The 14,746-nt window shown below is 39.2% G+C and overlaps 1 pseudogene; it reads left to right on the top strand.

Moving 5' to 3' along the window:
* Nucleotides 1-1,534: 1,534 nt before the first annotated feature.
* LOC126962623 (ribosome biogenesis protein BMS1 homolog) lies at nucleotides 1,535-11,653 on the top strand (annotated as a pseudogene).
* Nucleotides 11,654-14,746: the final 3,093 nt, after the last annotated feature.

Genomic DNA, 14,746 nt, shown 5'->3' with positions numbered 1-14,746 from the left:
TCGCAGTTGTGAACAGGCTCGGTGCGCGGGCTGGGCTAGGCGGCAGTGGGGTCCCTGGTTGTGGGGCACTGGGAAGATCGCGAGTGGGAAGGCCCTCCCCCGGGTCACCGGGTCATCTTTGCTCCTGATGAGCAGCAATATTTCGCATCTGCCGGAGGTGTGCCCGGGGTTGTTGGGAGAGTGACGGAATGAATTGCTGCAGAGAGCCGGTACCGGGAGGGAAGGTGTCGAGGAGACGTCGTTTCCTAGCGAGGTGGTTCCGGCAGGCGACTTAGACCTGAACGGAATCTGTTGACCCCAAATTGTGCTTTTCCCACGAAGAAGAAAAGGGAGACATTAGTACAAGTTCGGAACTAAAATATAGTAGAGAAGCAACATAACCTCTGAAATAACACAGCGATTCAGTTTCAAAGCATTCCTAGTGCCCAGCTCTCCTAACTCCCGGCCAGTGTTCCTTGACATATAGTGATACATAAAGACTTTCTGTTTCCGCTCGTGTGTGTGTCTGTTTGGAAGCCTCTGACTCACCTCTATGCTCCAGTAGCACCCTGTGCAGCCTTGCAGTGTATCCCTTATTGCATGGCACGGAAGATACTAGTTTGGATTTCCTCTGCAAGTCAGATCATAGCTATATCCATTTACTGGCACAGTGGCTACCGCATCATAGATAGACCCAAACATTTACTAAGCAGAATTAATACAGGACCTTAATTGAATGAAATGGCACCCTGCGCCGCTTTTTTTTCAATCAAGCTGTCAGATTTTATGCAGCCGGACATCCTTAAAAACCTCACTAATTCAGTGATTACCAATTTATTGGTCACAGATTCCCAGGTATCTCAGAAATCACTGGAAGGGTCTCTGTAAGTCCATGGGGTCTCCAGGCATCATCTAGAACCAGTCATATCTCCCACATACAAATATTGCTATTTTTAAAATGTATGTAGATGAGTTGTAATTTAGGAGTTTTACAGAGTCAACAGGTACTAAAAGTAATACTGTGATCATATTGGAAGTTCATAAAAGCATTTTAAATTTTTTTATTAAAATTTAAGTTTTAGTTTAAGTTAGGAAACTGCTTCATTAGTTGATATCTACGTCTGAGCTGTCAAGTGTGGTAGCCTCATGTGACTGTTTAGAGTTAGAATGAAATTAATTAAAAATTCATTTTTTCAGTTTCTCTAAGTACATTTTAAGTAACCACAAGTGGGTAATGGCTAAATGACTGAAAAGTACAGATATAGAATATTTCCATCCTTGGAGAAATAAATACTGCTGATGTTGACACTTAAGATGAATAAAAAGTAACTTAACCATAAAATGTAACCTTAGCAGAGGTAACTCATCTAATTTATAGCATAACAGAGATAAGTGAAATTGGGGATGGTTAAGCAGTTTCTACCCTTGTTCAGTGAACAAACACATCATCTCTTCATGAAGAAATAAATGAAATTTAATGTTTTTCCCTGGGTATTGCCTGGATTGTAAAATGCTTCTCCCACCTCCTTACCCCAGCCTTCTTCCTTGTAGGTTAGAGTTACTTGTTATTGGTAAGTAGCCACTATGGAAACTAAGGACCGGAAGAAACACTGAAAGAAAAACAATGCACCCAAAGCTGCAAAGAAAAAGAAGCGGCATCTGCAGGATCTCCAGCTAGGAGACAAAGATTCCTGGAAGAGAAATCCCAAAGCTTTTGCAGTTCAATCTGCTGTGCGGATGTCTCGATCCTTTCACAGGTATGTTTAGCTACAGTCTGATGCTTCTTCCATTGATTCTTTTTAAATAGTAGGAGCCTCTCACAGGTGACATTTGGATTCACAAGTCTAGTCCAGCTCCAAAGGACATGGAGATGCATGCTGTGTGACTTTTTACCAAAACATGAGAAGTTTGCCATAGAAGCTGCCTTGCCTCCAGCATCTGCACTTGGTGTTTCTTGCCCAAGATACAAGAATTTATTGAATTTGTTTGTTCCTAAACTTTAAACTGTTTCTATGGTGATAGGTTTGCTTTCCCCCCCCCAGATATGTTTTACAAAGTTGTAATATAAAATACAAAAGTTACAATACTTATTACTAACATAGCTTTATTTAGTGAGTCCTTGTGATATTCTTAGCAGTGGACTTTAAACATTATTCAACTAAATGCTTCCAGAAGCCTTACTAGAGTAGGAAGCATTCTTGCCCTCTTTCTATGGAGAAGAGAACTGAGGTCAAGAAAAGCCAAGTGACCTCCAATCATATAACCAGTAAGTAGGAGAGCCAAATTTAACTCCAGAGCCTCTGCTCTTATCTGTTATGATGCACTGCCTCGGTATTTATCTTTTGGTTTTTAAAAAACTATGAAACAGATTTAAGGAGTGTTTAATTTTCAGCTCTCTATACTATTGAAATCATCTTGTTACATCTTTATCCAACAGCAATTATTTTTAGGGGCGTCAGAAGTTAATAATTGACAAGTTACTTATATTTATATATTGTCTGGTGTACTCTATAAAATATACTAAATTACTCATATGTATAAGTGTACTAAAAATTTATCTACTTATAAGGTTGATACCTTTTACTCTATTTTGAAAGTGGTTTACTTTTTCCTTTCCTTTTTTTTTTTTTTTTAAATGAATAGGACTCTGGATTTGAAGACAAAAAAGCATCATATTCCAGTGGTTGATTGAACTCCACTAGAGCCCCCACCAATAGTGGCAGTGGTGATGGGGCTTCCAAAGTTGGAAAGAGCACTTTGATATAATGCCTCATTTGGAACTTCACCCGGCAGAAGTTGACCGAGATCAGAGGCCCTGTGACGATCGTGTCAGGTAGGAGATGCCGCCACAGACACAGAGTTGGTGTGGCTGTCGTCATCTGAGGGACATGCGTGTGTTTGTTTTTTTCTTGAGTGGAACATGTTAAATTTTGTCATATCATGTTATGTCTCTTATACTTTTACTAAGTTAGCTATAACTTCAGAAAAGGGTACGTTCCCAGAGATAAGAATGTGATGTATATCTTATCCTGACTGCTCTATGGCTTTGCCAAGCATGTTCCTTGGAAGGGCCTAGCAGGCCTGGTCATTGTGAACACATTATTTAACATGTATATATTTAACACATAGCACGTACCTCGTATGTGCCAGGTGCACATGCTTGCCCTTATGAAGCCACATGCTGGTGGAAGTGCGTGTTTTCTCTTTTTCATATGAGAATTTGTCAGCTTTGGGAGGTGGTGACCTTTCCAAGTTTGAGGGAAGATGAAACAAACTTCCAGTGGTGGAATGGCAATGCACACTCTGAAATCTCTTGTTATTGCAGTAATATAGTTGGATTGAGTCTTTTCTTTATCTTTGGAGCATCCATATTTTCTTTTCCTTTTTTTGAGACAGAGTCTTACTCTGTGGCACAGGCTGGAATGCAGTGGTGTGATTACAGCTCACTGCAGCCTGAAGCACCCAGGCTCAAGCAATCCTCCTACCTTAGCCTCCTGAGTAATGTATGCCACCATGCCTGGCTAATTTTTCTTTTTTTTCCTTTCTTTTTTGGTTTTGTAGAGATGGGGTTACCCCACGTGGCCCAAGCTGGTCTCAAAACTCCTGGGCTCAAGGGATCCACCTGCCTTGGCCTCCCAAGGTGCTGAGACTACAGGTGTGAGTCACTGTGCCCAGCCTATATTTTCTTGACTAGTTTCCTATTACCTTAATTTAGAAATGATTATCGTTATGAATATTCTGTTGCATTATGTTTGAGGATGTTTTTAGCGATAGTGGGAATATGGGAAGTTTTGATAGAGGTGAAGACATGGTCCTGCAGCTGAACAGCTGGATCATGGTTATCATGGAGCCTGTCGAGCCAGAATTTTTCCTTTTTGAGCACTTTTATTCATCTGGGTAGACTTTTGATATTATTTAAATTTAGAACACAGCAAGAAAAACAGGATAGAATTTATTTTATTTTACCAGTAAATATGAACTTCTGGTACACTCCTGTAAACGTATATGGTGTTTTATTGGATGCAGTTAAAAAATGAAAGTTAGAGTTGATGCTCAGAGTTTTTTCAGGGTCTTTTTAAAGTAAAAATTTCATCTTTTCACTTATAGGTAAAAAGCGCAGACTCACCATTATTGAATGTGGGTGTGATATTAACATGATGGTTGATCTGGCTAAAGTAGCAGATCTGGTTAGTCAGCAGGGGCAGCCTGGGGTGCTGATGGAGACTTACAGCGTTGTGATAGGTTATTTACCCTGTGATGAAGGGAAGAGAGTTTTATGATTATTAAAGGAATCATGGTCATCATGGGATACAGTAGATGTGACTGAATTGATGATGATAATAATAGTAATAAATGTTATTATATTAATAATACAAATGGAACATGCACAATGAAATGTATTCCAAAATCTAAAAGCAAATGACAGGATGGAGAAAACCTTTAATGAACACAGCTAATAAGAACTCATTAACATGCATACATATATACGTACAAATATATCATAGTAAGTACCATTTCTTCTTGGACCCTTTCTGGCACTGTGCTAACTGCTTTCTACAAACTTAGCTTACATAAACCCTTGATACACCCTTGAGATGAGTAGGTATTATCTGTAGTTTACATAAGATGAAATAGAGTCTCCCAGCAGTTAAGTAACTTGTGTGAAGATGGGACCCTTGTTCCTAATGGTTCTAGAACCTTCATCCTTAATGATAATAAGTAAGTACATGCATTGCCTGAAGAAGCGGTCAGAGTTTATTAATAGAAAATGTAGACAGTACTCAGTGTGTGGAAAATGTACACGCTCTTACATTTATGTAAATGATAATGTTCACTATTCCTGATATTCTATTAACTATCTTTTAAATTAACAAAAATAAAATACAAATTAGCAAAAAAAAAAAAAAAAAAAAAAAAAAAAAGTCCAGACGCAGTGGCTCACGCCTGTAATCCCAGCACTTTAGGAGGCTGAGGTGGGCCGATCACCAGAGGTTGGGAGTTTGAGACGAGCCTGACCAGCATGCAGAAACCCCGTCTCTGATAAAAATACAAAATTAGCCGGGTGAGGTGGTGCATGCCTGTAATCTCAGCTACATAGGAGGTTGAGGCAGGAGAATTGCTTCAACCCGGGAGGCGGAGGTTGTGGTAAGTCGAGATTCTGCCATTGCACTCCAGCCTGGGCAACAAGAGGGAAATTCCATCTCAAAAAAAAAAAAAAAAAAAAGCAAAAAAATAAGCCATATTGATTAGGAAGTGTAGGGTGACAGATACCTTGGCTTTTTCATTTTTATTTAGTTTTTTCTAGAGCTACATATTTTATACTTCGGCCCAGGAAGACTCCTAAAATATAAAGTAAAAAGTAATACAGATTTTAAAGTTGTGCCATTATAATGTCAGAAAACTAAATAACATTCAAAGTTTGAACATGTAACGCTACTATTAGTAAAAATAAGTGTAATTAATGTAAAGTTGTGTAAAGATTACTAAATCTTGTATACTTGAAATGATTGACTAGTTCATGGAAGTCATTTGTTTCTCTTTTATTTAAAATATAGCAAGTTTCTGATTTTAAAGACATACATATTAAGAGATGCCTTTGCATTTTTAAATTTTTATTATTATGGATACATAATAGTTGTACCTATTTATGGGGTACGTGTAGTATTTTGATAGAAGCATACAATGTGTGATGATCAAATCAGGGTAATTCAGATATCTGTCACTTCAAACATTTATCATTTCTTTGTGTTGGGAACATTTTAATTTATTCTTTTAGTTCTGAATTATATAATAAATTATAGTCACCCTAGTGTGCTGTTGGGCACTATAATTTATTCTAACTGTATTTTTATACCTGTTAACCTTTCCGTCTTTGTCCCTCCCTCCCTGCTCCCCTTCCCAGCCTCTTAACCATCATTGAGAGAGATGCCTATGTAAATCTTTTTCAGATTTTCAAAAGGAGCACACACATTTGGTAAAGCACTCTAACTAATGCAGGGTACACACAGTGTGCGTTTTCTCTTTCCTTGCTCTAACTGCTGGTGTCTCAGGTCCATGCAGAGCAGTATCCTTCCAGATACATATAAACACACATGCCACCCTTTAAAAACACAAATGGTACCTTATTTTACACACACTTCTATGCTTTGCTTTTTTCGTGTAACATATCTTGGAGGTATATAATCAGTAAGTACTGTAGGTCTGCCTCCTTTTTTTTTTTTAAGATAATATTCCATTCTATGGATGCACCATAATTTATTTAGCCTAGCTTATGTTGATTGCTCTGCTCTGGGTTGTCAAAGCCTCCTGAGTATGGCAGAGACACACACAGTACGTGGATTTGGGTGTGTACGTGTGTATGTGGATTAGGGGAGTAACACTGGCTTAGATGACAAAGATTGGCAGCTGAGGGACTGTTTGGTCCCTGTTCTTCCTGACCTTAAAATCAGCTGCTTGCCCCTTAGCACTCTGTGGCATCAGATGTGGTGTGAGGATTTTCCACCTGTTCTTTGAGCTGGTCCAGTGTTGCTGGAGAGCTCTGCTTGCTGCCTTGGTCTGCAGTGGCAGCTGTGCTTTCCTACAAATCCAACTTCATATATTCTGTGGTTTCGGGTTTTGAATGTTTCCTAGTTTAATCAAAGATGGGCATTTCTGTTTCCATTTTGTGTTATTTTTAGTTATCCATGGAAGGATAAAAACAGAACTATCTTTAGTATTAAAGCTAGAAGTTTCTAGGAATCAATTGTGAAATTTGCATCTTTGAAGTATCTTAATTTTAAAAATTGGTCTTATCTGCTTTTATTTTCTTATAGACTATGATTCATCATAATCTTACTGTTTTTTGACTTATTTCTAAACTGGTAGCTATTAAAAAAATTTCTGAGCAATTGAGTTATACAAATTAACGTACAAGATAGAGGTGTACATTGCATACTTCCCAGCAAAAAACAGATTTTTTTTTTCATGAGGAGATTGAAAGAAGAGGTTGGTTTTCTGTACATATTAAATATATTTCATTGATTATCACTTTCTTCGCATTCTTTGGATGTCAGAGACCTGTTATTTGACTTAAAAGTACATGATGGAAAACTTCATTTCTTTAAATTAGGATTTCTTAGGTAAGGGCCAGGTTAGACCCAGCCTTTTCTGAGTTACTTCTCACGCATTAGAATTCTTAAAATGAAAGTTTATAGCCTAGTGGGCATTGTCTTATGGTTGCCTTTTAGAGCAAGTCAGAGGGTGGTGGTTTCTCTGGGTGATGCCTGTGTAGTCATTTGATTTAGTCTGCAGTGGGACTTTTCTGTCAAGGGCCAGATAATAAATATTTTCAGCTTTGTGGATCATATCTTTTACAGCTACTTAGCTGTGCAGTTGTAGTGCACAGGCAGCCATAGACAATATGTAAATGAATTAATGTGGCTGTGTTCCAATAAAACTTTAGTTACAAACACAGGTGATGGGTGGATTTGGCACGTGGGCCAGTTGCCAACCCCTAGTGTAGGTGATCTGTTTTGGTAGTTTCTTTGAGAAATGATGTGATCTGTTTTTAGGTACTGATACTTATAGATGCCAGCTTTGGGTCTGAAATGGAAACCTTTGAGTTTCTAAACATCTGTCAAGTACATGGCTTTCCTAAAAGTATGGGAGTTCTTACCCACCTCGACTCCTTCAAGCATAATAAGCAACTGAAGAAGACAAGCGATTAAAACACACGTTCTGGACAGAAGTTTTCCCGGTAGGAAGAGAAATAATTGTTAGATACTGATAGTATAATCCTTTTAAGACAGACTGAAGAGGCAGGCACAGTGGCTCCTGCCTGTAATCCCAGCACTTTGGGAAGCAGAGTCGGGCTGATCACTTGAGGCCAGGAGTTTAGAGCTCAGGGCAATATGGCCAAACCCCATCTCTACTAAAAATGCAAAAATTAGTCAGGTGTGGTGGTGCATGCCTGTAATCCCAGCTACTCTGGAGGCTGAGATGTGAGAATTACTCGAACCTGGGAGGTAGAGGGTGCAATGAGCTGAGATTGTGCCACTGCACTCCAGCTTGGGTGACAGAGTGAGACTCTATCTCAAAAAACAAACAAACAAACAAACAAAAAACTGAAGAGACATTACTTAATGTCTCTCTAGGATTTGCCTCCTGAATTCCCTTTGTGTATATTTTCGCAGTCCCTGACCTCCTGAATCCCCATTGTGTATGTGTTCCCAGTCTCTGGAAGGTTTCCCCCAGGAGAGCACTTATTCTGGGCCTCTTGGTGTATCTCATTTGTCCCTGTACCTGCTGCACCAGGCAGTGTTTGGCTGTTTTGGGGTTAGTACTTAATAGAGTACATCAGAAGTTTCTCCCAGTTACAGGACCAGGCACTGCCCCTTCCTTTCCATACTGCTCTGGTCCATCGGCCACAGAACCGTGTCTGTGCCCAGAGGCCTCACCTCCCTCTCCTCACCATACTTAGATGGATGCCCCTGCTCGGCTGCAGAGCAGTCTGCCTCTGTGGGGCTCTCATAAGTCCTGAAAGAAGCCAGCAAGGCTCTGGAAGCCTCAAGACAGTGGTTTTGCTGGAAGTCTCCCTTCTTAGGATTGGTTCTTATTTAGAGCTTTTATTTTGTTGCAGTTTTGACAAGAACTTAATTGAAATTTAATTTTTAATTTTCCTTTAATGTTTAGGGTGCCAACCTGTTCTACCTTTCTGGAATGATGCCTGGAGAATAACAAAACCAAGAAATCCACAATCTGGGCCGTTTTATTACAGTTGTGAAGTTTAGGCCTTTCACATGGCAAACTTCTCACCCTTATATCCTGGCAAACAGGTAAAAAGTGATTATAAACTTTTTCTTCCCAGGCCATATATTTCAAAGCTAAAAAGGCTAGAAAAAGAACAGTGATGGGATTTATTTTGTGCCTATTTGAATAGTGGGAGTAGAAGTATAGTTGATGGAAAATGTCTACTTATATCATTGCTTAAAGATGCTGTGCCTTTGGAAGTAAATTAATTATGAGATGTTTAGGAGAATGGGAAGACTTGGAAACATTTAAGCCTACAGGATGTGGCCCCATCCTACGTTCATCCTCAGTTTTCAGTGATGCTGCCTTCATGTCCGGGTGCTTGAGTCCTCGTGTGTGCCTTCAGTTTCCTTCCTTTGTGCTCTTCTTTGTGCTGTGGTTTTCTCAGCCTGGAATACACTTTTTCCACCTGCCAGAATCCAAACCACAGTAAAAATCCCAGAGCACAGGCTCACCCTCTTCCAGAAACGGATTATTTGAATATGTTCTTCACTCTTTGTTGACCCCAGGTGGACGTCATCTCCCTGTCTGGTGTCTTAAGAAATGAATGTCACTTTCAGCCTAGAGACACAGTTGTGTGCCTGTCCCTTTTCCTCTGCTGGATGGTGAATGGTGCTTCCTTGTTTCTGCATTTTCTAGTATTCTGAATGACGTGCTTAGTGGACAAGAGTGTGATGAGTCATTGACACATGAAAGGAGGTATAGGAACTTTTGCCATTCATTTCTGCTGTATGATTGAGTTTATTTTTCTAGGATGGAAGGTTTGACAAACCCAGAGGATATCCGAACAAGCATGAAATGTGACTGGCAGGTGTCACTTTATGGTTATTTAAGAGGAGCACACTTGAAAAGTAAAAGCCAAATTCACATGGCAGGTATTCTCTTGTTGTAGAACGTACTAGAATTACACATAGGATTCTTGGGATGACTTCATTTCTCAGGAAAACTGAAAAATGACCCAACAAGGGAAGATGGCCTTGCTGGAGGTTTTAAAAGTAACAGAGCTATGTGTAGGCCTGCAAAGGTGTTACCGAATCCCCTCTTCTCTGACCTCTTGTCTTGTAGCTAGAGGGCCACTGTTGCAGTGTGGCACGATGCCCTTCTTTAGGGTCATGGTTTAAACCCTTGGACTGTGTATCGTTTTTATCCCCCAAGTCACCAGTAGATACTCACTGACTTCTTGTCAGCTGAAGCTGGCTTTTTGGGTCCTGTCTTCCAGGGATAGGAGATTTTGCCATGAGTGACATCAGTTTCCTCCCAGACCCTTGCACTCTTCCTGAACAACGAAAGAAGTGCTGTTTAAATAAGAAGGAGCAGCTGGTTTATGCGCCTCTTTCTGGAGTTGGGCGTGTGCTGTATGACAAAGACGCTGTCTATGTTGACCTTGGTGCAGCCACGGTTTTCAGGCATCGGTGAGACGGGGGTCATTGCTCTGAACTCTCATTATTCTTTCCGAATGTATTTTTTAACTAAAAATGTAATATACTCAATTTTTATTTATTGAAGATTTTTCTCTTATAATAAAGGCTCAAATGCATATTGTAAATATGTAGAATAAAAAGAATACCTTGTTTTCATTGTACCAAGCAGAAGAGTCCTGTCCTCCATGCCTCCTTGATCCGTGGCCCCGGCGCGGGCCCTGCTGCCAGTGTGGCACCTGCGTGGCTTATCTCCGTTTCTACAAAACCAGTGTGCTCGCCAGCTCTCGTTGGTTTTTTCTTTTTCTTTTTCTCATTCACAATGGTCTCCTCATTCTTTATTTTGAAGTGGATTTCCAATATTTATTTCTTAGTTCTGAAATGGAATTTTATTGGGTTAAAATCAGGGTTATTTTAAAATGTTAGAAAAGCTAGCATTGTTGTAGGATTGGAACTGAGATTTTTCTAGCTAGGTGTTTAGGTTATCAGGTTATATTCTCCCTGAACTTTGGAAAAGTTTAATGGAGATGGGGATCCATTTCAAGGTTTATTGTAAGGATTTTCTTCTCTGGTTTTTGTGGCATTAAGAAAGGTTTTCAGGAAATGTGTAATTTTGAGAATGATAATTTTGAGAACTGAGTGAAACCAGTGTCTCTCCAGGATCTCTGTGCTTTCCTCACGTGCCCTTTCTTGGTGGTCTTGACAGGACGAGGTGGAGCCCACCCATGAGCTGGTCCAGAGTCTCATCTCCACCATCTCCACCATTGATGCCAAGATGGCTTCCAGTCGGGTGACGCTGTTTTCTGATTCCAAGCCACTTGGGTCAGAGGCTATAGATAATCAAGGGGAAGTCTGCTTTTTTTCTATTTTTAATGAAAAGATATATTACAGAAGATCATATCACCCATAATTCTGCTATCATAACACATTTTGGTGGGATTCACTCTATGTTGTTTTGTTTTTCTTTGTGTGTGCATGTGTCTCTGAGGGCTCTTCACTTACCTGACATTACGAGGGGATCTTTTCTTGAAATAAAATACAGGATGCATTTTTCAACAGACCCCAAATATTCCTCAAATACCACGCCATCTTCCATAGGTTGCTTTTTTGTTTTTTAAGAGATCTGAGGCCACTTGGCTTTCGTTTCGTGGCCAAAACACTAGAGCAGAGTTAGGGAGTTTGTGGCTGTCCAGAAGCCACATGCCTTGTCTCTGAAAGTTTTATTTAGATTATGTTGTATTATCTCCCATGGGTAGGTTTCCACTGATGTATAGCTTATATGAATTATTTTTCAGCCTGGCTTAGAAATTTGTATACCTTTATACATAGTGGGTGTTTGTAAAACATTGGTTTTTTTGTATCGATTTATGATGCCCAGTAAAATTTATCTAAAAGTTTTGAGATAATCTAGTATGTAATTTGTTACAATGTGCATAAACTACCTACCTCAGTGCTTGACATAAAGAGTGTTATTGGCTGTTTTCATTTTGCGTATCTTTCTAGTCATCCTTGTCTATAAGAATACTCTCTTCTAATATAGTTACAGTTAAAATACATAATTTTATTTCTATATTATGAACATTTTGTTTTCTATACCGTCTTTATGTAGTTGTCATTTTGTTGTTACTGGTGTTTTTTTGTTATTGTGTTTTTTTTTGTTTTTGTTTTGGGATAAGGTCTCACTTGGTCTCCCAGGCTGGAGTGCAGTGGTGTGATCTTGGCTCACTGCAGCCTTGAACTCCCAGGCCCAAGTGATCCTCCCGCTTCAGCCTCACAAGTAACTGGGACTATAGGAGTGCACCACCACTCCTGGCTAATTTTTTTAAATTTTGTTCTAGGGACGAGTTCTCACTATGTTGCCTAGGCTGGTCTTGAACTCCTGGGCTCAAGGAATCCTTCCACCTTGGCCTCCCAAAGTCCTGCGATTACAGGTGTGAGCCACTATGCCTGGCCTATAATTGCTGTATTCTAACTTATCCATCTCTTATGGTACGATTTTTCATTTTGTCTAATTTATGGTTTTGTACTTGTATATATCGTGCTATGTTAAATAGCTTCTTATGGTTTTCTTTTATCCAGTGATTTTAGCCTCCTGATAATCTTCTCTATCAGTTATGGCACTGGTGATTTAAAATGGATATTCTTCCTCTATCATTCCTCCTACATTTTTTACCTGGCATTTTTGACAAAGAGCTTTCACTTTTCCTCTTTATTTTGGTATCACTGCTGACTAATGCACTTGCATTTTATTCCGTAGGTTATTTTCCATCACTGTCATTGTTCTTTCTGATGCCTGTGCTGTCCCAGGTTCAGCCACGGGAGCCTTCAGCCTGTCTACTGTGTCCTCTCAACTGTCTCTGTTAGTCTTTGAGCATTTCTTACTTTCTGACAGAACAAGAGGATCCAGGCTCATGTTGCCCTCTTTCTGCCTTAGGCCTGGACTCAGCCATTTCTCTTAAGGATTATGTGTTTTTAGCTTAGAAATTAATCAGCTTTCCAAAAGATTTAAAAAACACTAACTTCCCTTTTGAGCAATTTTTTTTTCTAAAATTAGATATTTTTTAAAGGATTATTCCTTTATTCTCTCTATAAATTCATTTGAAGTGTGGTGTTAGGGAACCATGCCTAAGTTTAACTCTTCCAGTGTTTATCAGATCATTTTTTTCCGTACGCTATATAATCTTAAACATCTTAAACAATTCCTTGACGTTTTTCTATTACTTTGTATTTTCATTGACTATATTGCCATTTCTAGATTTTCTGGTTAATGTACAAATTGAATTATTTTGCATTTCCTTGGTAATATAGGCTGTTGATGCTAAAGGAGGAAAAACAAATGGACTTTAAAACTGGTCAGATGTGTCGGAAAGCCATTTTTGGAGATGATTCTATGCTAACATCCTCTCTCCTTTCTTGGTCTCTTAATTTTTTTTTCTTACCCAAGTATATGCAGGTCGATTTTGTCTTTCTAGAAGATCCAAGATCTTTGGTTTAGAGATATATTCTCTTAATGTTAACGGATATTAAAATACTCTTTTCTGTATTTTATTTCGATACATTTTGAGAATAGAAATGATTGTATTTTCTTTTTTTTTTTTTTAATTTATTTATTATTATTATACTTTAAGTTGTAGGGTACATGTGCATAACGTGCAGGTTTGTTACATATGTATACTTGTGCCATGTTGGTGTGCTGCACCCATCAACTCGTCATTTACATCAGGTATAACTCCCAATGCAATCCCTCCCCCCTCCCCCCTCCCCATGATAGGCCCCGGTGTGTGATGTTCCCCTTCCTGAGTCCAAGTGATCTCATTGTTCAGTTCCCACCTATGAGTGAGAACATGCGGTGTTTGGTTTTCTGTTCTTGTGATAGTTTGCTAAGAATGATGGTTTCCAGCTGCATCCATGTCCCTACAAAGGACACAAACTCATCCTTTTTGATGGCTGCATAGTATTCCATGGTGTATATGTGCCACATTTTCTTAATCCAATCTGTCACTGATGGACATTTGGGTTGATTCCAAGTCTTTGCTATTGTGAATAGTGCTGCAATAAACATACGTGTGCATGTGTCTTTATAGCAGCATAATTTATAATCCTTTGGGTATATACCCAGTAATGGGATGGCTGGGTCATATGGTACATCTAGTTCTAGATCCTTGAGGAATCGCCATACTGTTTTCCATAATGGTTGAACTAGTTTACAATCCCACCAACAGTGTAAAAGCGTTCCTATTTCTCCACATCCTCTCCAGCACCTGTTGTTTCCTGACTTTTTAATGATCGCCATTCTAACTGGTGTGAGATGGTATCTCATTGTGGTTTTGATTTGCATTTCTCTGATGGCCAGTGATGATGAGCATTTTTTCATGTGTCTGTTGGCTGTATGAATGTCTTCTTTTGAGAAATGTCTGTTCATATCCTTTGCCCACTTTTTGATGGGGTTGTTTGTTTTTTTCTTGTAAATTTGTTTGAGTTCTTTGTAGGTTCTGGATATTAGCCCTTTGTCAGATGAGTAGATTGGAAAAATTTTCTCCCATTCTGTAGGTTGCCTGTTCACTCTGATGGTAGTTTCTTTTGCTGTGCAGAAGCTCTTTAGTTTAATTAGATCCCATTTGTCAATTTTGGCTTTTGCTGCTGTTGCTTTTGGTGTTTTAGACATGAAGTCTTTTCCCATGCCTATGTCCTGAATGGTACTACCTCGGTTTTCCTCTAGGATTTTTATGGTATTAGGTCTAACATTTAAGTCTCTAATCCATCTTGAATTAATTTTCGTATAAGGAGTAAGGAAAGGATCCAGTTTCAGCTTTCTACTTATGGCTAGCCAATTTTCCCAGCACCATTTATTAAATAGGGAATCCTTTCCCCATATCTTGTTTCTCTCAGGTTTGTCAAAGATCAGATGGCTGTAGATGTGTGGTATTATTTCTGAGGACTCTGTTCTGTTCCATTGGTCTATATCTCTGTTTTGGTACCAGTACCATGCTGTTTTGGTTACTGTAGCCTTGTAGTATAGTTTGAAGTCAGGTAGCGTGATGCCTCCAGCTTTGTTCTTTTGA

This window comes from Macaca thibetana, chromosome 9 (assembly GCF_024542745.1).
Source record: "Macaca thibetana thibetana isolate TM-01 chromosome 9, ASM2454274v1, whole genome shotgun sequence".
Lineage (NCBI taxonomy): Eukaryota > Metazoa > Chordata > Mammalia > Primates > Cercopithecidae > Macaca > Macaca thibetana.
This window is presented reverse-complemented; position numbering and strand designations above follow the sequence as displayed.